Raw genomic sequence first — 13,459 nt, forward strand, 5'->3', positions numbered from 1 at the left:
TTCTAAAGGGAAGGGGTGGTGGTACAAAAGGTAATAGCTGCAGAGAATGATTTGATGGAGGTGGCTCGGGGACAGTTGTTATGTGGGTGTGGGATAGGCATCCCTGAATAAATGAGTTTTCAGGGATCTCCTAAAGGTGGACAGGGTAGGGGCTGATCGGACATATTGGGGCAGGGAGTTCCAGGGGATGGGAGAGTCTCTGGAGAAGTCCTGAAGGCGAGCATGGGAGGAGGTAACAAGGGAGCTAGAGAGCAGGAGGTCCTGGGAGAGCGGAGGGGGCGATTTGGGCGATATCTGCAGATGAGGTTGGTGATGTAGATGGGGGCGATGTTGTGAATGGCCTTGTATGTTATGGTTAGCATTTTGAATTTTACACGGTGGGGTAGGGGAAGCCAGTGAAGGGATTGGCAGAGAGGGGCGGCAGTCACGGATCGGATAGTGAGATGTATTAGTCTAGCAGCAGAATTCATAATAGACTGAAGGGGGGATAGCCTGCTTAAGGGTATGCCATTAAGTAGAGAGTTGCAGTAGTCAAGGCGGGAAATAATCAAGGAGTGAATAAGTTGCTTTGTGGTGTCATTGGAATGGATAGAATACAGCAGATTAATTTACAGTGCACAGTTTAGCAGGGCAGCCATCAGAAATTTTTGGGCCCCTTACACAGCTTTAGGCCTGGGCCCCCCTCCCCCCAAGCCTAACCACCAACTTTCCCCAGAGCTTGCCCACGGGCCCTACCGAATCTGCACACTGGCCACCTCACCTGTACGCACTCAGCCCCCCTCACACCTGTATATATACCCCACACACACACACACCTGTATATATGTCAGCCCCCCCCCCCACACACACACACAACTGTGTGTGTGTATATATGTATATGTATATGTATATATATATATATATATATATATATAGCCCCTCACATACACACAGTGCTGTGTTTTAGCCTAGGCCGAACAAGGGACCTCACACAACCACCAGGGACCTGGGACCCCATACAACCACCAGGGACCCCGCACAGCCACCAGGGACCCCGCACAGCCACCAGGGACCCCACACAGTCACCAGGGACCCAGGACCCCGCACAGCCACCAAGGACCCCGCACAGCCACCAGGGATCCCGCACAGCCACCCGGGACCCCGCACAGACAACCCGGGACCCCGCACAGACAACCCGGGACCCTGCACAGGGACCCCACACAACCACCAGGGACCCCGCACAGCCACCAGGGACCCAGGACCCCGCACAGCCACCAGGGACCCCGCACAGCCACCAAGGACCCCGCACAAGCACCAGGGACCCCGCACAGCCACCCGGGACCCCGCACAGCCACCCGGGACCCCGCACAGGGACCCCACACAACCACCAGGGACCCCGCACAGCCACCAGGGACCCCGCACAGGGACCCCACACAACCACAAGGGACCCCGCACAGCCACCAGGGACCCCGCACAGCCACCAGGGACCCCGCACAGGGACCCCACACAACCACAAGGGACCCCGCACAGCCACCAGGGACCCCGCACAGCCACCAGGGACCCCGCACAGCCACCAAGGACCCCGAACAGCCACCAAGGATCCCGCACAATCACCAGGGACCCCACAAGCCACCAGGGACCCCACACAGGGACCCCACTCAACCACAAGGGACCCCGCACAGCCACCAGGGACCCTGCACAGCCACCAGGGACCCTGCACAGCCACCAAGGACCCTGCACAACCACCAGGGACCCCGCAAGCCACCAGGGACCCCACACAGCCACCAGGGACCCAGGACCCCGCACAGCCACCAGGGGCCCAGGACCCCTCACAGCCACCAGGGACCCCGCACAGCCACCAGGGACCCAGGACCCTGCACACAGCCACCAGGGACCCTGCACAGCTACCAGGGACCCGGGACTCCGCACAGGGACACTGCACAGCCACCAGGGGCCCAGAATAGCCACTTGAGATGGAAGGGGTGGGACAATTTTAGATGGAGGGGGGCGCCTGATCTTAGTCTTGCCTGGGGCAGCACAACACCAAAATACACCACTGCATACACAAATCTGTACACACACAAGGCTCTGGCCCCTCTCTGTACACAAACAGCCCCCCTCCCTTTTCCTCACAGCCCCTACTTGTAAAGAAGATCTTCCTACCTAATCCCAGGTTGTTTTCACATAGCTGACATGTTGCTGAGAAGCATAGTACAGATCACACGAACAGTGAACATGCACATAGTAGCCAGAGGTGGCAGCAAAGAGCTCGATGTCGAAGCTCAGTGTCAGTGACACAAGAACAGCAGAAGCTGGGAGAGCGTTTGTGTAATTCACAGCACGGCTCCCCTCCACTCACCCGTCCTGCCTCCTCCTGGCCAGGGCGAGCCCCCTTACACTTGTGACGGCTGTACCCCCCTGATGGCGGCCCTGCAGTTTAGTGAGGGATGCTGAGGAACTGAAAATCTGGGTGGAACTCCACTTTAAGCAATAAAGTTGGTCAAGTACCTGCCCCAAACTATTACTGGACAGTGAAGGAGCAGCGGCGGACTGATGAAGTAATCCTGTGCTCGCTTTTCCTGTTGGCATATTTCTTGTCAGTGTATTTGAATGTTTGGCACCAAGTGCTGCCCCTCATGCTCCCAGAGACCGCGCACACGGCCCATAGACCGCGCATCCAGCTCATAGACCGCCACCCCGGCTCATAAACCGTGCACCTGGCCCATAGACCGCGCACCCGACCCATAAACTGTGCACCCGGCCCATAGACCACACACCTGGCCCATAAACCGCGCACCCAGCCCATAGACCGTGCACCCGGCTCATAGACCGCGCACCCGGACCATAAACCACGCACCCGTCCCATAGATTGTGCACCTGGCCCATAGACTGCGCATCCGGCTCATACACTGTGACCCCGGCCCATAAACCGCGCACCTGGCTCATAAACCATGCACCCGGCCCATAGACCGCCCACCCAGCCTATAAACCACGCACCCGGCTCATAGACCGCGCATCCCCATAAGCCGTGCACCCGGCCCATAGACCACACACCCGGCTCATAAACTGTGCACCCGGCCCATAGATTGCGTACCCGGCCCATAGACCGCGCACCCGGCCCATAGACCGCGCACCCAGCCCAAAATTGCACACCCGGCTCATAGACTGCGCATCCAGCCCATAAACCATGCACCCGGCCCATAGACCGCGCAGCTGGCTCATAAACCACGCACCCGGCCCATAGACCATGCACCCAGCTCATAAACCGCGCACCCGGCTCATAAACCGCGCACCCGGCCCATAGACCGCGTACCCGGCTCATAATCTGCGCACCTGGCCCATAGACCGTGCACCCAGCCCAAAGACCGTGCACCCGGCCCATAGACTGCGCACTCGGCTCATAGATCGCGCACCCGGCCCATAGACCGCGCACCCGGCTCATAGATCGCGACCCCGGCCCATAAACCATGCACCCGGCCCATAAACCATGCACCTGGCCCATAGACCGCGCACCCGGCCCATAAATCACGCACCCGGCTCATACACCGCACATCTGAACCAATAAACAGCACACCAGGCCCATAGACCACGCACCCGGCTCATAAACCGCGCACCCGGCCCATAGACCGCGCACCGGGCCCATAGACCGCGCACCGGGCCCATAGACCGCGCACCGGGCCCATAGACCGCGCACCGGGCCCATAGACCGCGCACCCGGCCCATAGACCGCGCACCCGGCTCATAGACCGCACACCCGGCCCATACACCGCACATCCGGCCCATAGACCGTGCATCCGGCCCATAGACCGTGCATCCGGCTCATAGACCACGCATCCGGTTCATAGACCGCACACCCGGCTCATAGACCGCGCACTCGGCCCATAGGCGCGCACCCGGCTCATAAACCGCACACCCAGCCCATAGACCACTCACCCAACCCATAGACTGCGCACCGCCCATAGACCACGCCTATTGTGTTTTTAGGAGTGTCTACATTGGACTACAGCTGTAAAACATGCATCAACAAATCTGAGCAAACCTTTAGAAATGTGCCAACTGTGATTGTTTATGTTTGTAAAGTCAGATTGTGCATTTTTCATGAGCGGAGATTTTGGCACTACTCAGTGGCGGCTTGTGCTCAAATTTTGGGGGACAGGACAGGACACATACTGACCCCCCCATGCAGGAGACGAACGGCCCCCATCAAATATATACATATGTACAGCACCAGGCTGTCTCCCAGGGGCATACCCGTTCATCTCTACATATATATTTTCTCCCTATGGGCGTTATAGGCTAGCTAGGCTATACTATATGCTGCTGGCCTCACTAAATGCTTCTCCCTATTGGACCCTGGATGTTCCAGCATAGTTATCACTACTATTCTATATGAGACGCACATTTGCCCCTGCTAATGTAACACCTAAAGCTTACTTGCTAAATCAGCTGCGCGCTGGTTACCTTCTCACAGCTTGCCAGAAGCATTTCACATTTTTGGTAACCTTTCGGCTATTGGAGACTTGTACATGAAGCCTAGTCCACCCTAAGACAGTGAGATTCGTTCTTCCTTTTCTTTTCTTTGTTACGTCTCTGAACCTTGATGGTGTCCTGAAGAAGCCTAATGGCGAAATGCGTAGATACACAAGGGCTCATTGTACAAGTTGTATTGTATCATTGTATATGATTTTGAATTTTTTTGAACACTGTGATTATATTATGTATATTTTTCAATAAACTGTATTTATGTTACTTTTCCATTGTTTCTATGCCTTCAAAGTCCGACGCTTGGTTACTTCTTGTAACCCTATTTAACCCAGAGCATAGTTGTTGGAACAAGAGTGCTTTAGGATATGCTTTTTTTGGGGGGGTTTTAATAATGTCTCTTCTTTGTCATTTACAGTGTTTCGTGCTGTTCAACCAGGATCTTCCTCTTCTGCAGATAGGTACGTTTCTATTGATTTGATCACCCCTATTCTCTGTTCCTTATGGCTCTGTAATTGTTTAAAGTCAAAGTAGGCTGTTATGTCCATTCAAAGTAAGGTAGCTTTTAATTGGTGTTCTACAGTGAAATTCCAGGCAATAAATTACTATAAACTAATCATTGAACCACTATTGTTATTCAGCAAATACTGCAACTAGGCTAAAGTCAGAATGTCCAAAGTTTGCCTTAAAAAGTATATTTTGTTTAATTTACTATAACCAGATTCCAAAGAGCACCTCATAGAGTCACTGGAAGTTTAAGCCTATGTTGTCGGTCTCTCTCTCTCTCGTCCCTCTCTGAATGTGAGGGACAGCAAGGAGCCTGCAGTGTATGTGTTTAATAATAATTATCCTGCATTACAAACAGGGTTTTTCAGATAACCACATTACTAACAAAAAGGAATAGAGTGGACTGGTGCCCTACAGCAATTTTTAGATAAACAGTACTGTGCAGGAAGTAATACTCCTGCACAGTATGTCTGGACTTTGTTTTCAATTTTCCTCCCTCGCTCCTCCCTCATAGGACCCCTCTCCTATAAATTTTGAGGCTGATCCAGTCCATGTGTTCATTTTTTTTTACCTTGAAATTTCTTGTTAGCTGTGATTAAAACCTTACGTTTTCAGAAAACGTTAATATAGCAAAGAAAAATTATGGTACGTGTTTGATAACAATTTTCTTTTTTCCTGACCATGATAGCATACAAAAAAGGAAAAAACGGTTTTCTGCATCCCAGCCGTGTTGGTGCCTAGTTATTTCCTCTTTTGTATGCTATCATGGTCAGGAAAAAAGAAAATTGTTATCAAACACGTACCGTAATTTTACTTTGCTATATTAACTTCATGACAACATAGGATCCCTCCCAGTTGTTGAGTATGTTAGTTATGGAACATGTGGACTGTACCAGCCCTTAAATGTATGGGACAGGGGTTCTTAGACCCCTTTCACACCAAGGCGTTTTATGAGCGTTTTTGCAGCGTTTTAGCGCTAAAAATAACGCTCATAAAACACTCATAAAACGCTCATAAAACACTCCCCATGCATCTCAATGGACCTTTTCACACTGAGGCATTGCGCTGGCGGAGCGTTGAGAAAAGTCCTGCAAGCAGCATCTTTGGAGCAGCTTTTGGGTGTTGAAAAAAGCGCTTCAAAAACGCCCCTGTCCATTGAAATGAATTTAAAATGCTGTAAAAACGCCTAAATAGCGCCTATAATCTGCCCTGAGCTGTAGAAAATTCACATGATCTCACAAAAAGGTAAACATGCAAGCAGAAAAGAGAGCATCTACAACAACAGGACAGAACCAGTGGGAAGGTCAGAATGATTAAACAGACCATTAAAGTGCCAAAAAAACAAAATTAAAGTGCCAAAAAAAAGAATTAATCCCAGAAAAATGAAGATTTGAAGTAAAACAAGACACTGCTTGTTACTTTACAAGACACTGCTTGTTTTACATGATATTACAAAAGGATAAACATGCAAGCAGAAAGATAGCATCAATAACACATGCTTCAATAACGCTTGAAAAACACTGTTAAAATGCCTGCAGCGGTGCGTTAATTTTACCGCTAACACCCCTAAAACGCTGTAAAAACGCGGTAATAACGCTAAGGCGTTTTTGAAGTGCCTTGGTGTGAAAGGGGTCTTAGGGGGAGGTGCAATGCGGAGCCTACCCATATGTAGGTTTCCATGGAGTTAATCAGGAAAGGAAAATTACAGTAAGTATTTGATCACCATTTTCTGATAAATATTTGATGGACTAAATATGGGTTAATAAAGTAGGCTAAATGTGTATGATGCTCATACATGTGTGTCTGATGTTTCTGGTTCTACATATGTGTCGCAGTACCCCCATAGGGGCTGCTGAGTAGTTCATAACAATTTGCCATTCACCCCGCTTCCGACCTCCCCATCACCAAGTATAACACACCAAACAGTCAATAGTTAGGTTTTCTTGCGCTTTATTTACGGGGATGTTCTGGGTTATCTATGGGTAGATAAGAGATGTTCCACCAGACCTCACTTTATGAGGGTATAATCCATAACTGTAGCCATTTTTTGGGGTTCTGAACTTTACCCTTGTAGATCCCGTCTGGAATCTATTGCTTCTCTGGGCTACTCGGACTATCTACTTTGTAAATTCCCCTGTACAGTGCTCCCAAGTTGAACAGGAGGTACTACTCTGAATAGTTACTCTGCTTGACTGATATGATTCCTTTGGAGTATTAATTCTTTAAGGTCAAAGGCCTGCACCGCCTTCTTCATGACCCGCATACTAACACCCTTCAGTCTTTGGAAGTTACTGTCTGTTACTTCTTGTACTGTGTTCCATAGCCACACAGCACATTACTTCACTCGCTCCTGCACTTGCTTCTTTAAGTTTCGCTGACCTGTTCTCCACAATCAACGCTCTGTGTTCTTTGGTCATAGACAGTCGATCCGCCAGTTCACTTCCTCCTCTTCGCTCCTACTTCCCTTTGGCTTGCACGGTACATTCCCCGCATGGGAATGCCCGGCTCTTCCCCAGCGCTACATGCTGGCTTCTCTGTGCTTCAGGCCTCCACCACGAACCTCCCTTGAAGGCATACTCAAGGTTCTCCTCCTCCAGGGCCCCAGGCCCTCTGCCTTCCTGGCCTCGCCCTCTCCCGAACTCCACACTCCACCACCTCTCTCTCTTCCCCCGGAATATGTGATCCCAGCTTATAAGAGAGACCTCCTCTCGACCAAGCAAATCAATGATTGGTCAGAACTCTCACATGAGCTCCCTGCCACTCAGGTCTCAGTACATCCTCTGCTTTCCAGAACAATCTCCAGTCTTAGCAGAGAAGGTATCTCTGAGCCTAAGCATAGGTGGCCACACCCCCGGCTATCCTAACACTCCCACTCCTGAATCAAAACAATCAGGCCTAGAAAAGAACCACAGGCCTGGCCAAATTTACCTACAGCTAAGTCCTACACTACCAAAATACCACTATAGCACCTACCTAAAAGTAGAGGGCGCTACATATGTTTGATATTTAGTCTAATGAGGTGATACAACTTATGAATATTGAGTCTTAGTGCTCTTGAGTGTATGCAATCACTTAATTGCTTATGGATGCCTTTAGAAAACTGGTGTACAGCATTTCCTCAAACTTAAATAGCTATGTACTTATGTAGAAGCAACACACTGTTGTAATGCCTGTAACAGAATCTGTCATGTCATTTTCAAAGCTGGTTTATTTTTCAAATCAAACAATGTTCATCAATCAAAGCTGCATGGAGCTGCATTTGTTGAAACATGTTTCATTATGCGGGAGTTAAAGGACATGCTTTCTGTAAATAAGAGTCATTGTATATGTCTCCAGGGCTGGCGCAGGTGCACCTATAACAGACAGGCTTCTTGTTCCTAATTAATAGGTACTGGAGTTAGGTTCTTATTCCAGCTTCTTATTTGCTTCTTCTAATCAAACATATTAAGGGAAAATAATTCTGGGCCGCAACTTTTTGTAAATCCAATTAATAACAATATCTTTAGCCTGGCTACTCAATATTTTGAGCACCAAGTGAAGTGAGCACAAATGAAAATTTCAGCATTTTTTTATTGGTAGGTGAAGTTTTTTTTTTAATGGAATAAACCTTCTACAGCCAGCAAGAGTTATCAATGGAAGCGTCTTTTACCTGAAAATCATTTTTATATATGCAGATGTGACCATCTTGAATATGTAGCCAGGGGGGGTTAATTTGTGGAAATCCCATCAATTTATCTCCAGAGGGAAGCCCCCATGGTCTTTTTTTTTTTTCAGCCTGAGAGGTTTTGGATGCCATGAATACTATCAAAATGTACTACTGCATACAAATGACTAGGAATAGACAATATTTTGGATACCAATTAGCTTGCAATTTAACCGCTTCAGCTCCAGAAGATTTACCCCCCCTTGATGATCAGGTAATTTTTTGCAATACGACACTGCGTTATTTTAACTGACAGTTGCTTGGGCATGCGACACTGTGGGGGTTATTTAATGAAAGGCAAATACACTTTGCGCTGCAAGTGCACTGGGAAGTGCAGTCGCTCTAAATCTAAGGGGCAGATCTGAAATGAGTGGAAGCTCTGCTTATTTTATCATCCAATCATGTGCAAGCTAAAATGCTAAAATGCATGTCCCCCTCGGATCTACAGCGACTTTACTTCCAAGTGCACTTCCAAGTGGATTTTCCTTTAGTAAATGACCCCCTGTGTCCAAATAAAGTTGATGTGCTTTTTTTCCCACAACTAGAGCTTTTGTTTTGGTGGTATTTTATCACCGCTGCGGTTTTTATTTTTTGTGCTATGAACAAAAAAAGGCTGACAATTTTGAAAAAATAAATATTTTTTGCTTTTTGCTGTAAAACATATCCAATTAAAAAATGTAGAAAATCAAATTTCTTCATCATTTTAGGGCAATATGTATTCTGCTACATATTTTTGGTAAAAAAAAAAAAAAAAATCCCAATAAGCGTATATTGATTGGTTTGCGCAAAAGTTATAGCATCTACAAACTATGGGACATATTTATGGAATTTTTATTTTTTTTACTAGTAATGGCAGCAAGAAGCGACTTATAGTGGGTCTGTGATATTGCAGCGGACAAATCAAACACTAGACAACACTTTTTTGGGATCCAGTGAAACGAATACAGTGATCAGTGCTAAAAATATGCACTGTCACTGTACTGATGACACAGGCTGGGAAGGGGTTAACAGCAGGGCGGTTGAAGGGTTAACTGTGTACCTAGCTAGTGTGTTTTTGTACAATGTGGAAGGTGCTTTTACTGGGAGAAGACATGGATCCTTGTCCCTGCTTTGCAGTAACACAGAATCCATGCCTTCCCTACTGACAGAAAGGCAATCTGCCTTGTTTACATAGGCAGACTGCCATTCTGCCTCTGTACTGAATGATTGGCAGGTGCTGGCGGACATTGACGGTACCTACGGTACCCACTGATTGGCTCCTGCTGTGTATAATCACAGTGGGAGCTGCCAGCAGTCAGCAAGTGGTTATTGCAGGCAAAGCATTTTTTGCCAGTTTGATGTAGCAGCTTAGGGTTTTCAAGGCTTAAGCCAAATAGGGAAAATTGCATGTGGGCCCATCTTGCTAGCTCTGATCTGGTCAAACTATAAAGTTGGTGATACACACATTAAATTTCATCCGACTCATGATAAATTGGCTGAAATTCACTCCATTTGTCAAAGGAGTTATGTTTGGGTTTGGGTATTCTGATAACCGGTGGTTCATTCAATCAAATGAAGATTTATAAGCTGTGGGCACTTTGAGGAGGCAGATTAGCTATTTTCATATTACTGGGTTTAGTAACACTTTAAACCATGTAGTAGGTAGTTCCTCTTATAATTCTGCAGTCAGTACCAATTTTGATTGTCACATTAGTGATTATGTGGGTATGGTTCTGACCCTCAGTGTCCAGAATTTTTATAGTAAATATCTAAAAAAACATAAAATCTAGTGTATATCTGAATGCAGTCATCATGTGCATTACACTTGTTTGGACTTATTTAAAAACCCTGTGCAAGGAGCAATTAAGCAGTACAAGGAGTAGTAATGCCTAACAACCAGTAAGCTTTTAGTTTGCAGTAATAGCAGAATGTAAGCTGATTTTTTTCATTAGTATAGTTACATTACTCCTTAGTCCATTGAAGAATTCCAGGTGTGTGTATGTGTTCTTTAGTGGTTACTTTTGCACCAATCTGCATGAAGTTACCATCATCTAGGCAGATTTGAATTTGGATAGTAATTTATGTAAACTAATTCTGGTGACTTTTGAGGGATTTGCTCTCACTTCCTGTTTTGGTTTATATTGTATATTGTGGTCACTCTGCTCAAATGTAGCACCTTTCATTAAAGAGGAATAAACCCTGACAAGGAGGGTCTGAAGAGCAGGGGGGTATATGTGTGGGAGTCCGCTGAGTCTGCAGCCCCCTATACAGCTGACAAACATCTCCCAAGGTGGTACACATCAATATATAAGCATCCCCCAATCACTCTGCATGTCCAGATAGTGTGAAATTCATTTCTGACCATTTCATTTAACCCTTTGCTGGGACAAATCACCTGTACAATGAAAAGTGTAAACTCACCACATAAACTAAACACGCTATATACAAAATAACAGTCCTCAATAAACACAGCAGAGCATGGTGTTCATGGCCATTTGCATGGTAGCACAATTGTTTGAACACTGATTTTTTTAGAGAGCAATTTATGATTATTGAGGATTGTTATTTTGTATCTACTCACAGTTAAGCTGTGTACACACTACAGGCATACCCCACTTTTAAGTGCGCAATGGGGTTTATTTACTAAAGCTTGTATTAGATTTTCTGCAGATTTTTGTGTTCAGATTTACCAAAACCATATAATATGAGGTCAAACCTTAATGCCCTGTACACACGACCGGTTTTACCGTGGAATAAACTTCGAAGTTTTCTCCGACGGAACTCCGACGGTACACACGGTCAAACCAAAGTCCGGCCAAAGTCCGACTGTCCAGAACGCAGTGACATACAACACGTACGACGGGACTAGAAGAAGGAAGTTCAATAGCCAGTAGCCAATAGCTTCCGTCGTTTTTGGTCCATTGCAACAGCATACAGACGAGCGGTTTTCCCGATAGGATTGGTTCCGTCTGAAATATTTAGAACATGTTCTATTTCTAGGTCCGTCAGAATTTTCTAAAAAAAAAATCCGATGAGGCATACACATGATCGGAATATACAATGAAAAGTTTCTGTCTGCCTTTTTCTGTCGGACATTCCGCTCGTGTGTACGCGGCATTAGAGTTTCAATTTGTATGCAATCAGGCAGGCCCTTGCACTACATGGTTTTGGTAAATCTGAAGACAAAAATTTGCAGAAAATCTAATTGTGTGTATGGGGCCTAAGGCTTGGTTCACACATACAGGTGCGACCGAACGCAGACGTGTTTTTCAGGTTACACATGTAGGGCAGCCCATTCATTTCAGTGGCTTTCCCTACACACAAGTAACATAGAAAAGAAGTGAATCTTTTCCAAAAGCACGCCACACTGAACTATAGGGTCCACGCTTTTGCAGATTCGTGGGGGTGCTGTTAACAATTAAGGGTACTGCTGCGCTTCTGCTAAAGGGCAGCACGTTTCTGTGCATGTTGGGAAAGCATGCAATTTCTGCGCATTTTCACCACACACATAGGTGTGAACATTTGTATATAGTTTATATGATGAGTTTACATTTTTGATTGAGTTTCCAGCATCACAGGGTTAAATGGAATGGTCCTAAATTTACAATTATCTTGACATAAACAGAATGTTTGGGGGTTGTTTATATAATAAAATGTGAACTCAGAGTTAGAGGATTTCCCTCTCTAGTCTCTGGGCTCCAGAACCCAATCCTGCAGTTACCAGTCCTGGAGAAAAGCACAAAATCATTTTTCTTCACTCAGTACAGACATCCTGGAGCCCCTCAACCTGCATAATGAGAACCCTGGGTGACATCTAACCTTTCTGACACTGTGATAAGGCATAGCACTGTCTATATGTCAAAACAATAACATTTCTGGATATAATAGCCCGCAATTTCTATAGTATTTCTAGTTTCCTTTTTTTGTAAGTATCTTCCTAACCTACTATGTACTTCTAATGAATGATTAAAGTTAAAGGTTATTTTTTAACACTGTCTATCCTCCACAAAAAGAAAACATTTGTCAAAGCATACTGTGTTGAGTTCTTGCCAAGGAAAAGGGAAATTGGTGAACCTCCAAGATATATCACTCACACAACACCTCCTATAGAAAAAAATGAAAGGAATACTCTGTCAGTACAGGTTTTCTCACAGCTTCTGCTTACTGCTGGGTTTTACATGAAAAAAAAAAAAAACAGGATATATGCCTATATACAGTACCTAGCATATTTGGCACCCGGGTCAATTTTTTTAACCCCCTCCCATGTACCTCTAGACATCAAAATTATTTTGAGTAATTACCGCAAAATGAAATGGACAATAAAAATGGACAGATTAGAAAAACATAGCCAGTGAAATATTTTCTTGCATATACATTTAATAACGTCTAATACCTGTTAAGGATTTAAAGGACTTAAAGCGGAGTACCGCCGAAATTTCTTTTTTTTTAAAAAGTCAGTAGCTACAAATACTGCAGCTGCTGACCTTTAAAATATGGACACTTACCTGTCCAGGGCGCCCACAATGTCCTCACCCGAAGCCGATTTGTCCCTCAGCTCTCGGGTGGAGGCACTGGCATCTTCAGTAAGGGAATCAGGAAGTGAAGCCTTGCGGCTTCACAGCCTGGTTCCCTACTGCGCATGCGCAAGTCACGATGCGCGTCCTCACTGGTCCCTGCTGTCTTCTGGGACCTGTGTGTCTCCCAGAAGACAGAGAAGTGCCCAGAAGTGGAAGTAAATACCTGGATTAGACAGGTATCTGCTCCCCCCTCCCCCTGAAAGGTGCCAAATGTGACACCGGAGGGGGGGGA

General features: G+C 46.3%; 1 protein-coding gene and 1 long non-coding RNA gene across 6 annotated transcripts in view; one reads left to right on the top strand and one right to left on the bottom strand.

The window, feature by feature from the left end:
- Positions 1-2,229, bottom strand: part of LOC141140113 (uncharacterized) — an 84,090-nt gene extending 81,861 nt beyond the window's left edge. Inside the window, exon 1 of the long non-coding RNA XR_012243895.1 lies at positions 2,143-2,229. This is a non-coding gene — a long non-coding RNA (uncharacterized lncRNA). The remainder of the gene's footprint in view (positions 1-2,142) is intronic.
- ANKRD6 (ankyrin repeat domain 6) overlaps positions 1-13,459 on the top strand; it is a 345,397-nt gene that overhangs the window by 155,941 nt on the left and 175,997 nt on the right. For all 5 annotated transcript variants that reach the window (XM_073626931.1, XM_073626933.1, XM_073626934.1 and 2 more), the window contains exon 2: positions 4,880-4,922. The gene's annotated coding sequence lies outside the window, so the exon portion shown is untranslated. The remainder of the gene's footprint in view (positions 1-4,879; positions 4,923-13,459) is intronic.

This window comes from Aquarana catesbeiana, linkage group LG04 (genome assembly GCF_042186555.1).
Source record: "Aquarana catesbeiana isolate 2022-GZ linkage group LG04, ASM4218655v1, whole genome shotgun sequence".
NCBI classification, from domain to species: domain Eukaryota; kingdom Metazoa; phylum Chordata; class Amphibia; order Anura; family Ranidae; genus Aquarana; species Aquarana catesbeiana.